Below are 12,500 nucleotides of genomic sequence, written 5' to 3' on the forward strand. Positions count from 1 at the left end.
TCATTGCAGACCATTAACATACCTTCTTCAGGTGTCTCACAGTCTTCCAGTGGTGTTGGCATAACAACTGGAATTCCAGGCACTCTTCAGTCGCAGCTCTGACGCTGTCGCCTTCTTTCAACTTCCTCGTAGTGTTTCTCTATTCGCGTGCTACAACGCACTGTCAAGATGCGTTGACGCAGGACTTGGGCATCTCGCATATGACGTTAGTTCTTAGGAACGTATGTGTCGAAAATCCCATTAATCTTTTTCTTCGGTTCTATCTAGGGCTTGTAGCAGATAGGCTATACACAACACATATACACGTATTCGCGAGTTGTACAAAAAACCTACTCTTCCTGATATAAAGCTTTATCACGTGTCCTTGATAGACTGACAACATGACCCGACGGTCGAGTTGGTAAGTTACACGTTGTATTCTTCAGAGAACTTGATTTGATAAACATATCTGTTTGATCAGTCGTACAAACCTCAGTAATGTGTATCTATGACATTTCGCGTAGTTCTCGGGTTTTCGGTGGTGCTAGGACACATTTGTTCATTCACTCAGATTTATAGAGTTTGAGCTAACGCCTCTGTTTTTAAACAGGTCCTCTCTATCAAAATAATCTCATTGAGGGCGACATTGGCGACCTCACGAGCTACGTTTAATATAATATGTGTGCGCATTAATATTCTTTCTCGCCAAAGACCTCTGCAAGTCTACTTTTGATATGTCATTGTGAGAGGAAACAGATATATACAGATTCATTATAACATTCGATTTTAGTTTTATTTATTGAAAAAAATGTGTACCCATTCTTTCACTTCCTTCTGGTAGGGTTTCCGACAACATGTCGAGTCATCAATACTCACACTCTTGTCTTTTTGTATATTAATAAAGCAATTAACATTGGTCTCTAGTACACGAATCACTCTATACAGTGTCCAATAAAGCATCAATATACACACAAATATGACAGAGTACAGAAGTCGCTACCTAGTTATCAATTCAGGCACTGATCAATAGAAAAACTCTGATTCACTATCGGAACGGTTTATGTGTGTCGCGGAATACGTTTATAGAGACATCTTCATCACTTTCACATTTTCATTCATTATCTCTTTTAATGAATAAAAACATTTTTTCTTTCTATTCTACATACTTTCTAAGTACTTTTGTCGACACCACATCGCTGTTGGCAGTGTAGTCACCCTCAGTCTTGAATCTACCTCTTCCCATGACTTCTGTGTGAGGGCTTCCGGGACAAGACCGTCGTTTGTTGTCGGTCAGAGATGATTGGTCCACTCGTCCTTTACAAGCAGACCATCCTGAGACCGTGGCTTGCGCATTCCCCTTCAAGTAACCACGACGTCCTTCTTTGCCGCCGCCCATCTCGGCTACCAAGCCTCGGCACCATACGTCTCCTCCACCAACTATCTTCTCCAGTCAGTACCACGTGACCATTCCTTCTCTTGCACCATCATCCTCGTCATCCTCATCGTTCTCACAGGTCACGAGGCACGGTCGCTCGGCTGGCATGGGGTCCCTTCTTCAGGCACGTCGTCACGTCGTTTAGGGCGAGTCGGGGACACGTCCTTTTGGTAGCAACGAAGAAGGGAATGAGGTCGACTAAAGACGGGGAGATGGAACGAGGAGCGAGGGCGTGATCTGCAAGAAAAGAAATTGCAGTGGAAGATTTTGCTTTGAAAAGCAAGAGGTGCCTTTGTTTACAAATGTACATCAATTGAATGTACAATAAATACATAGATATAAAAACAAATTAAAAAAAATTGTTTGAATCCCTATGTGTGTGTGTGTGTGTGTGTGTGTGTGTGTGTGTGTGTGTGTGTGTGTGTGTGTGTGTGTGTGTGTGTGTGTGTGTGTGTGTGTGTGTGTGTGTGTGTGTGTGTGTGTGTGTGTGTGTGTGTGTGTCTGTGTGTGTGTGTGTGTGTGTGTGTGTGTGTGTGTGTGTGTGTGTGTATTCACTTGGTCTTTGGATCACGTGTTGGACTCGTGATCGACAGCTATTTCCCTCCTGGAAGAGAGCTCAGAGCTCGTAGGTCCGATCTATGGGTAATGCTATGACCTTTCACACACACACACACCCAACTCCCCGCCCACGAGAGTCAGAGTAACGACCCGAAGCGCAGCGGTACCGAAATAATTTCGGCCCTGGGCAGGATTCGAACCAAGAACTGCGGGCCACTATGGTGGCAGCTCAGCGCTCTACCAACTACGCCACCGAGTCGTGTATACGCCACCGAGAGTTGAAGTAACGACTCGAAGCGCAGCGATATTGAAATTATTATTTCAGCCCTGGGCGTCGGGGACTCTACCAACCGCGCCACCGAGTCGTATGTGTGTGTGTGTGTGTGTGTGTGTGTGTGTGTGTGTGTGTGTGTGTGTGTGTGTGTGTGTGTGTGTGTGTGTGTGTGTGTGTGTTTGTGTGTGTGTGTGTGTGAAAAAGCGCAAAGCCTCCGTTCAGAACCAAACTTGTTGAATGGTTCTTGATGAAACCTGTTTTTTTTTTTCTTTTTTTTTTTTTTTTACTCCTTTTTTCATATATTTCTTATTTTCGGGGAAAACTTGTCGTTGACTAAAAGTAACAGAGTGCTTAATGACACAAAAATATTCTCTGTCCGTTCAGGTGTGATAAGCACCGAATTGAGATGCAAATTTTGTATATGCCATTTGGAGAATATGTCCAAGTATAAATATATAAATGCGGAAGTCTCGCTGAAGAATATATGCAGTGTAGCGGAGTGTTTCTTAACCTTACAAGCTTAGTGGACCCATTACATCGTTTTGTATATTCAGGGGACCCCTTACATCGACTCGCATATTCAGGGGACCCCTTACATCGACTCGCATATTCAGGGGACCCCTTGCATCGACTCGCATATTCAGGGGAACCCTTACATCGACTCGCATAATCAAGGGACCCCTTGCATCGACGTGTATATTCAGGGGAACCCTTGCATCGACTCGCATATTCAGGGAACCCTTTACATCGACTTGTATATTCAGGGGACCCCTTACATCTACTCGCATATTCAGGGGACTCCTTATATCGACCTGTATATTCAGGGGACCCCTTATATCGACCTGTATATTCAGGGGACCCCTTGCATCGACTTGTATATTCAGGGGACCCTTTACATCGACTTGCATATTCAGGGGACCCCTTGCATCGACTCGCATATTTAGGGGACTCCTTACATTGACTCGCATAATCAGGGACCCCTTGCATCGACTTGTATATTCAGGGGACCCTTTACATCGACTCGCATATTCAGGGGACTCCTTATATCGACTCGCATAATTAATCAGGGAACCCTTTACATCGACTTGTATATTCAGGGAACCCCTTATATCGACCTGTATATTCAGGGGATCCCTTACATCGACTTGTATATTCAGGGGAACCCTTGATATGGGATTAGATAGGATATAATCACCTTTTCTAAGTATTTAGTGATACAAACGTTATAATATATCATACAAATCTTCGCGACATTTTGAGGGAAGCAAGTAGCCGGAGGAAAACTAGATGAAAATTAGACATCTTGATTAAGACACATTGTATAATCGTAAAAAAAAGGCAAGATTTATTGTAACATGCGGGACCCTTGGTAGGCTTCCGCGGGCCCTCAAGGGTCTATGGACGGTTGAGAAACCCTCCACTCTTTTATCATTTTGTTATCTCTAGGCTGAACGAAATCAATTGGATTTAGCTAGAAAAATGTGGAACAGAACGTCTTAGTAACAAAGAGGTCTTGCTTTAGAATGAACTAAATCACTTGGTGACAACCAGAACAAAGTATATAACGTACCTAAATGTAGCAAAAGGGGTCAGTGATTACTGTACAGACCTGCGAGACTTAAGATTTCCCTTTGGCTAAAAAAAAATCTTTGTTTTCTAATAAACGAATTTTGTTGAAGGTGAGGCTGCTTTCTGCATTAATGATTTTCTTGCAGACACTTTCTAAAGATCTAAAATCGCCGCGTAGGCGGACGAGTTCTACGGAGTTTAGACCGTGCAACATGGCGATTAGTGAGATCTTAAGAAAGTATCTGCAAGAAAATTATCAATGCAGAAAACAGCATCACCTTCAACAAAATTTGTTTATTAGAGGACTTACTGCCTGTCTATACTTTAAATTCTTTGTTTTCTTTTAATCACGTGATGCGGTTATTCATTAATCTGTGTGTCATTAATAGAATTAGCATATTAAGAAAGCCCATAATAGAGAAGTGGATAACCACACTTGAGGAGCTCTCATTGTCTGGGACGCACAGTGTCGTTGAGTATAAAGAAAAAAGTACAAAGGATTACAAAGGCGGAGCATGCCGACAGGAGACCTTTAGGTCCATAACTAGTTGGGATGCGAAAAAGAATTATAATGATAATGAATAAATAAAAAATGTATATAATAATATAAGTAATAATAAATAAAATAAATAAATGCATAGGTATAGTTAAATAATAAACAAACAGGTAAATAGTAAATAATAATAAATTGACAGATAAATGATAATAAATGAAAATCAAGCAAATAATAAACAAACAGACAAATAACAACAAACAAATAAACAAATAATATAAAACAAACGACAGCCATTACTAGAACAGTAAACTCCAGATGATTCTACGAACGTCCACTCCGCATCGACTGGGGTTAAGCCAAACTAGGTTAATCCCGTGGCTGTATATTACGACTTGTACCGTTTTTATCTCTGCCCTCCTCCTTTCCCCTTCTTCGTTTCCTCAAGTCCCACTCAAAGAGCCTCCTGGCGTGTATCCGTATTTTTCGCCCAGACAGAAAACAAATGTATCTTCGATACTTGTCCCCCTGTCGCCGTGAATGACCTTCATCTGTTTTCGATATGCGTGCACAAGTTGCAGTTTTCAATTTCATCCCTTAATTAACTAGGAGCGGGAACAGGAATGGGAGCAGACTCCACCCCCACCCCCATCCCTCTCCCACACCCTGACGGGGGCTCCATTTACTGAGACGAGTCTGAGGACAGAAACTCGTCAAAAAACGTCGCAAGGAGATTCGCCTGGCGTTGAAATATTCTTGGGAAGGAGATGGTAACGAAAGAGAGAGAAAGAGAGTGAGAGAGAGAGTGTGTGTGTGTGTGTGTGTGTGTGTGTGTGTGTGTGTGTGTGTGTGTGTGTGTGTGAGAGAGAGAGAGAGAGAGAGAGAGAGAGAGAGAGAGAGAGAGAGAGAGAGAGAGAGAGAGAGAGAGAGAGAGAGAGAGAGAGAGAGAGAGAGAGAGAGAGAGAGAGAGAGAGAGAGAGACTACGACTACGAGCTGATGCTGCGGAATAGCTCCTAGGGTAAATGGAGTTGGGTACTATTTTGAGGGCGTGCGCGCGCGCGCGCGTGTGTGTGTGTGTGTGTGTGTGCGTGTGTGTGTGTGTGTGTATGTGTGTGTGTGTGTGTGTGTGTGTGTGTGTGTGTGTGTGTGTGTGTGTGTGTGTGTGTGTGTGTGTGTGTGTGTGTGTGTGTGTGTGTGTGTGTGTGTGTGTGTGTGTGTGTGTGTGGGTGGGTGCGCGCGTGTGTGTGTGTGTGTGTGTGTGTGTGTGTGTGTGTGTGTGTGTGTGTGTGTGTGTGTGTGTGTGTGTGTGTGTGTGTGTGTGCGTGCATGTTCGAAAAGTATCCAGGGACTACATCAAATATTTTTGATCTTATATCAGTACATGGAGGTGAGGATACTGACGAGTTCTGAGGATAGACAGGAGGGAAACGGTTCTCTCCGACGTCCATCTTGCAGGACCACCACCACTTGCAATTACTGTACCCCGAAACGGTCTTCGCAGCAGAGAAAGACGCTAAGATTTCTGTAGGGCGTAAAATCACAATTTGACACCCCCGGGGTCATTCAAGTTTCAATCCTCCCATAAAGAGAACAAAGAGTACGAGTATATTAAAATACTATCTTAGAATAAAGCGATTGAAAACCCCTTTTTTGGCGTAAAAGGAAATCGAATCTTAAATCTGTGCATGAGTTGGATCGTATTAGATTCAAATATCCGAAACGAAGAGAATTGAACGTGGATTCATCTATCAACTTGGCCGAGAATCGGGCCTTCAGAATCTATCCACGCCGACGTACGGCGTGTTTATAATTAATCATTTTTATTCCATTCCTTTCTCCATTTCTCTCCGAGGGGTTGCTGGGAAGAATTTAGCCAAGCAACCAAACCCATCCGTTCTGCCCCCACGTGCGCAGAATGGCCCGCCAGGTGGCAACCAACTCGGGCACTGACGTCGAAAGTTTATTAGCTCATTCCACCCATCCACTGGGTCATATGGTGTCACTCTAATTGCATTACCGCGGACCCGGGTAGCGGCGTAGGTACGCGGGAAAAACGGTTCCCTCCAGTAAAATTGTATTCCCTCCCTGAAACCTTGTTATTGTTTTGGGGTATACCATCATCACCGCATTCTCCTGAACTCCGTAACATGTTGGCTTGTCTCCATGTGGCCGACAGTTTGTTCATAACTTTATAACTTTATTGCGCCCGGGTTTCTTCCGAGCGAACAAGCAAGTAGCGAAGATTCTTGTCTGAAGAGACACACTTGCCTTCTGGAATCCTACGAAACATCTGCTGGGATGATTTAAAAGCCCTTTTGTCTATTTTATATAACTTACAAATGTAGAAAAGATTCACTGAAAATCAAGTACAAAAGAATCGCCAAAGACCATTTCTCCAAACACCTCTAGACATCGTCCAGTCCTCGGTAAAGTAAAACAATCAATGCCCAAAAGAGAACATAAATGAATAATTGTTACGAATCTTTATATCCTCCTCATCAAATATGAAATATAACTTTAGCAGTTACTGTATGAACGTTTGTGTACACTTGTATGAATGTATCTGTATAACTACTCATGTACGTGCGTGTGTGTATTCATTTATCCGTGTACGTTTGAGCCCCTCGCTACACATACACACGCACACACACACACACACACACACACACACACACACACACACACACACACACACACACACACACACACACACACACACACACACACACACACACACACACACACACACACACACACACACACACACACACACACACACACACACACACACACACTCTCTCATGGGCGGGGAGTTGGGTGTGTGTGTGTGTGTGTGTGAAAGGTCATAGCATTACCCATAGATCGGTCATACGAGCTCTGAGCTCTCTTCCGGGAGGGAAATAGCTGTCGATCACGAGTCCAACACGTGATCCAAAGACCAAGGTGAATACACACACACACACACACCTGCAATAAACTTCCCGCGTGTTCATCAACTCGTTGTTAGTGAAGAAATTGCAACTTTGAGACCAATTTCGGAGTTTCAGTCTCAAAGACTGGAGCAAGACTTCGCGTACGGTGTCGGGTCTCTAACAAGGCAAAAGGAGGTCGCTACCAAGGTCTTTGACCTCGCGAAGTACCCAGCGACCTTTTCTGAACCAAAAGTCCAGACTATTTTACTGTGAGTTGCCGTCTCGTCTGTATGTATCCAGTCTATCACTCCACTTCAACCATTAAAATCCAATGGTAATTCTTTTATCTTTTTATTTCTCAGAAACCTGTTTTCTTTACAGGTTAATGTATTAAAAAATCACGTTAAAGTTGTTTTTGATCGTCGTATAATCTTTCAGTACATTAATCAGTGAAGCTATATGAAGAGGTATTTACAATGAGAACACAATATAGTGCTTTATTTTGGCATCCATTTATCTCAGAAGCCACTTTAAGAAGTCGACCCCTTGCGGGGTTGTCGACTCCCCAAGTTCAAAATGACGACACAATACTTGCCTGAAGCTAGACAAAAACATACCCAGCAGACCACTTAAATCATTAAGTCAAAAGCCATTAGCAATTCCCAGAGTAAAATAATCAGCTTCAGGTTCTAGATCATTCTATTATGCTTCACTACACCTCTAGAATAAGCTCCCTTCCTAAATCAATATTCATGAAAGCAAAGCTTAAATATGGGTCCACATTTGTTGCATTTCCACGTATCGTATCATCTTTGCGTGCCACCTAGTGATACGACACGGTGCAACAGGGTATTGTACCCACTTGTTACGTATCCGTATACAGCAGGTGGATACGTAACATGTGGGTACAATACCCTGTTGCACCATATCGTATCACTAGGTGGTACGCAAAGATGATACGATACGTGGAAATACAACAAGTATGGACGCGGCTTAAGACACACCACCGGAACAAGTAATTTCAATGTCGCATTTCTCTTACTGTGTTGAGCTTAGTTTTGTTTGTAATACGCTCCACATGCTCCACATGTTTATATAAATGAGATGCTCTGCAGGTGTTACTGTTTTCATATGATTAGCTTCTATCCAGGCGAATAACTGATAAATAAATTATTTATTTGGCGGGAGATTCCGGAGTTTAGAAGCTGGAATAGGAAAGGGAGACAGAGGTCGATAGAAGTGGAGGAGGTATACCGTGACAGAAACACAGAGAACATAACATAACATAACATAACATAACATGACATGACATAACATAACATAACACAACATAACATGACATGACATAACATGACATAACATGACATGACATAACATAACATAACATAACATAACATAACATAACATAAGAATGAAGGAGACTGCAAGAGACCATAAGGCCAACCAGTATAAGGAGGAAGGTAAGACAAATGTCGGAATGATGTTAAGGAGGTTAGGATTGTAAGAAATTTCAGGAAAATGTAAAAGAAAAATAGATAAAAGGATTGTAGCGAACACTAAGTTGAGTAAAAAAGTGAAGGTGTAAAGTGAGAAGGGACGATAGTAGTAGAGAAAAGGTTGATAAAAAAAAACAGAATAAATAAGAAATATAGAAATAAATAAAAAAAGAGGCGAAAAACAAACGTATTTGAGAGGCGCATTGAAGAAAGCGAGAGGAAGAAAGAAAAAAAGGAGGAAGAATGAGGAAGATAAGGAAGAAGGAGAGGAAAAGGAAGGGAGAGGAAAGGAAGGATTGAAGAGGAGAGAAAAGGACGTAAGATAGTGGGAGTGTTTGAAGAAAGAAAGGAAGAAAACTGAAGAAACATGAAGAGTAAAGAAAACGGGAGCACAGGGGGCACGAAGACGAAGCCGGAAGGAAGAAAGGGAAGGAGAAGACTAAGCAAATTGAATTAAAAAAGACGGGGGAGGGAAAGGAGAAGAGGAAGAGGAAAGAGTATTACGTAAGGAATGAAGGATGGGCCATAGAAGAAGGTGGAGGAGGAGGAGGAAGAGGAGGAAGAGGAGGAGGAGGAGGAGGAGGAGGAGGTGGAGGAGGAGGAAAGGAAGTAGGAGAAGGAGGAAAAGGAGGAAGAGGAGGGAGAGGAGGAGGTGGAGGAGGAGGAAAGGAAGGAGAAAGAGGAGAAGGAGGAAGAGGAGGAGGAAGAGGAGGAGGTGGAGTAGGAGGAAAGGAAGGAGGAGAAGGAGGAGAAGGAGGAAGAGGAGGAGGAGGAGGAGGAGGAGGTGGAGTAGGAGGAAAGGAAGGAGGAGAAGTAGGTGGAGGAAGAGGAGGAGGAGGAGGAGGAAAGAAAGAACTGGGGAGAATAGAGAGTCGGGGGAAAGGGCATACAGCAGAGGATTAAATGAGGAAGAGAAAGTTGCAATAGGACAAGAGTAAGGCCTAGTTGACTAGTTTAGTATCCACTAGTGCTAAAAGCGATTTGTTACCCCCCCCCTCTACTTGCCCAGTGTGAACGGAAAGTTAGTCAACTTGCCTCCAAACTATCCTAGTGTCAACACTTACTTGCCTGGTAAGTTAACTTGCAGCTAGCACTAGAGGCTACTAAACTAGCCCCGTATCAACGAGGCTTAATAGAAATAGAGAAGAATGGATGGAAGTAGAGAGATAAGATCGATAGTGGCGTAAAAGGAAGAGTCAGGTGGAAGGAAGATGAGGGGAAGGGAAATAGATGGGTAGAAGGAAATAGAATGAAAAAAGTCGTAAGAAGTAAGAATGAGAACAAACTAAGAGGAGGAAAGAAAGAATATATTGAGAAATAAAAGGTCCGGTGGAAGTAAGGAGGAGAGGAAGAAGATGAAGGTTAGAGTGAGGTTCAGGCAAAGGGAGAGGGAAAGCGGATAGAGGAAAGGAGAGGACAAGAAGGTAGGAAAGTGGTGGTAAATGATTTTTGAATTGACAGGGATGAAAGCGAGAAAAAAATGTAAAATTACGGAAAAGGAAGAAGAGAAAATGGAAGCAGGGGAGATTACATGGGACAATTCACCCACACTTTCCGACCACGAAAAGTTACTTGATGCGATGCATCACAAACCTAACTATTGCCAAATGGTTTTTTTTTTTTTTCTTTTTTTGAAGATAGATGCTGGCGGTAGGGAGGCGAGAAGAGAGAAACGCAATGCTATGGGTGAGCCTGTATTAGAAGAACTCTTGAGGAAGACAGTTGAATCCGGTCGAGTTGTATGTTATTATTAATGATAACAGTTCTTCTTACGGAATCCCTCGGAGATGTAGACAGAAAATCTTGAAGCTCCTTCGTTCATTAACCACTTTCTGGCGATGCAACATATATATATAATATATATATATATATATATATATATATATATATATATATATATATATATATATATATATATATATATATATATATATTCTTCCTTAACATCAGACCATAGGAGCCGCCATACATCCAACTAAACGTTGACCATTAAAACCAGATCATTTAATTCGATGCGTACAGTCGCGGTTGTGGTGTATTCTGTGACGTCATATTACGACCACGCGCACTCTTTCGCAAGTTGATAAACAGTAGATTCGCGTCAGTCGTTCTCCGTGAAGTATTAACTTCTTCAGAAACCGTGGGAAATTTTTGTTCGATCAAACGTGCAGCAGCACGCTCGTAATATCAATGTAAATGCTACTTAACGAGATATGTTTTTTCTGTCTTAATAACTGTAAAAGTCCGGGATGAAGAAGACCACAGGCTGTGGTAATAATATACAGATTATCATTCAAAAATGTTTCTTTTACCCGACAGCGTGTCATATTTTTTTTTTTTCAATTTCTCTGGTGAACTTATGCATACTTACCCTTCTCAATACAATATAATTCCCCACTAAATTGTTTCAGTAGCATGTATATGTTACGTGTAGTGAATATTTTTATGTGTTATAGTGAAGATGATATATGTGAACATGACTTTAAAGAGAAGGTGTCCATATCAACCTACTATGCAGGAAATAAAAGATTAGAGTCTTGGTAAAAACTTGGTAAAAATATATTTTATTTCGTTCTTATTTCTGATTTTTTATATAATAATCATTTTGCATAGTGAATTTTTTTTATGAAATTCAGGTAGGATAAATGAAACAAAAATCTAAGTTACAGTTTCCTTTATTTATCTATTTATTTCTAGCAGATTAAAGTATGACTTTTCTCCTTTATAAAGCCACAAGAATAAATAGGATTGGTCAAATAGAACTAGAGATATGGCTAACTAAAGAACCAAAACATGAACAAAAAAAGGAGAGGAACTTTAAGAACTTCCCCTAGAGGATCTTTGAAATATTCTAATGCACTGTAACAGAGACTGTTGACCAAATGCACTAGATGAATTGAGGATCACGGGCAAATGTATCAAAGAAAATTCCAGTTCTACTATGGTCCATAGATGGTCCTCAGCGTTTACTGTATTCTGGGTATGGAGAGAAAGAATTAGTATCTAACACCACTCTCCTTACTCACAGAGTAGAAAATCGAGTACAATAATCTTCAAGGTAATAAGAACATAAGAAGATAAGAATGGAGGAGACTACAAGAGACCATAAGGCATACAGTAGACAGTTCTAATGTCCCTTACTATTTGTCACCCCTATCCATAAAATTTATAACCTTATTTTAAAACAACAAATAGTTTCTGTGTTCACTACGTATACTATTTCATTCGTTATCCTTTCTGGTGGTAAACCAGTTCTTGCCTGCTTCCTTCTTAAGCCTAATCGATGTAACCACTTTCTGTTCCCCTTGATTTGTTTCCATTTGTGATTCTGTATTGACAGATCGATGCGCTAATTAGTGAAGAGGGTGGGGAGACTGGGACAGGAGGGGAGACGAAGGCAAGGAAAATGCGTAGATAGAGAAGAAAAACAATGGGATAAGGAGGAAGAGGAGGAAGAGAATTGGGAAAAGGAAAAGAATGGGTAAAATGAGGAGGAAGACCAGGAGTAGAATGAAGGAGGTAGAGGAGTAGGAGGAGTGGGAGGAAGAGGAGTGGGAGAAGAAGAAGAAGAATGGGGAAAATGAGGAGGAGGACGAGGAGCAGAATGAAGGAGGTAGAAGAGTAGAAGTGGGAGAAAGAGGAGGAATGGGTTACATGGACAAACACACAGCAACAGACCTATTGGTTCTTACAGAAGAGGAAGGTGAAGGGTCATTCCAAGAGGGATATTATGTGACTAAAAACTAGAAAGAAGATTCCATCCACTCAGAACTCTTGATTTCC

The 12,500-nt window shown here is 41.7% G+C and overlaps 1 protein-coding gene across 2 annotated transcripts in view; it reads right to left on the minus strand.

Moving 5' to 3' along the window:
* LOC143026474 (cholecystokinin receptor type A) overlaps window positions 1-12,500 on the minus strand; it is a 378,183-nt gene that overhangs the window by 12,702 nt on the left and 352,981 nt on the right. The window contains exon 2 of one of the 2 annotated variants that reach the window (XM_076186921.1): window positions 23-1,651. The exons of the other annotated variant lie outside the window; for it this stretch is intronic. The gene's annotated coding sequence lies outside the window, so the exon portion shown is untranslated. The remainder of the gene's footprint in view (window positions 1-22; window positions 1,652-12,500) is intronic. 2 annotated transcript variants of the gene reach the window in all.

Source organism: Oratosquilla oratoria, chromosome 6 (assembly GCF_046742065.1).
Source record: "Oratosquilla oratoria isolate Oo_2021 chromosome 6, ASM4674206v1, whole genome shotgun sequence".
NCBI classification, from domain to species: Eukaryota; Metazoa; Arthropoda; class Malacostraca; order Stomatopoda; family Squillidae; genus Oratosquilla; species Oratosquilla oratoria.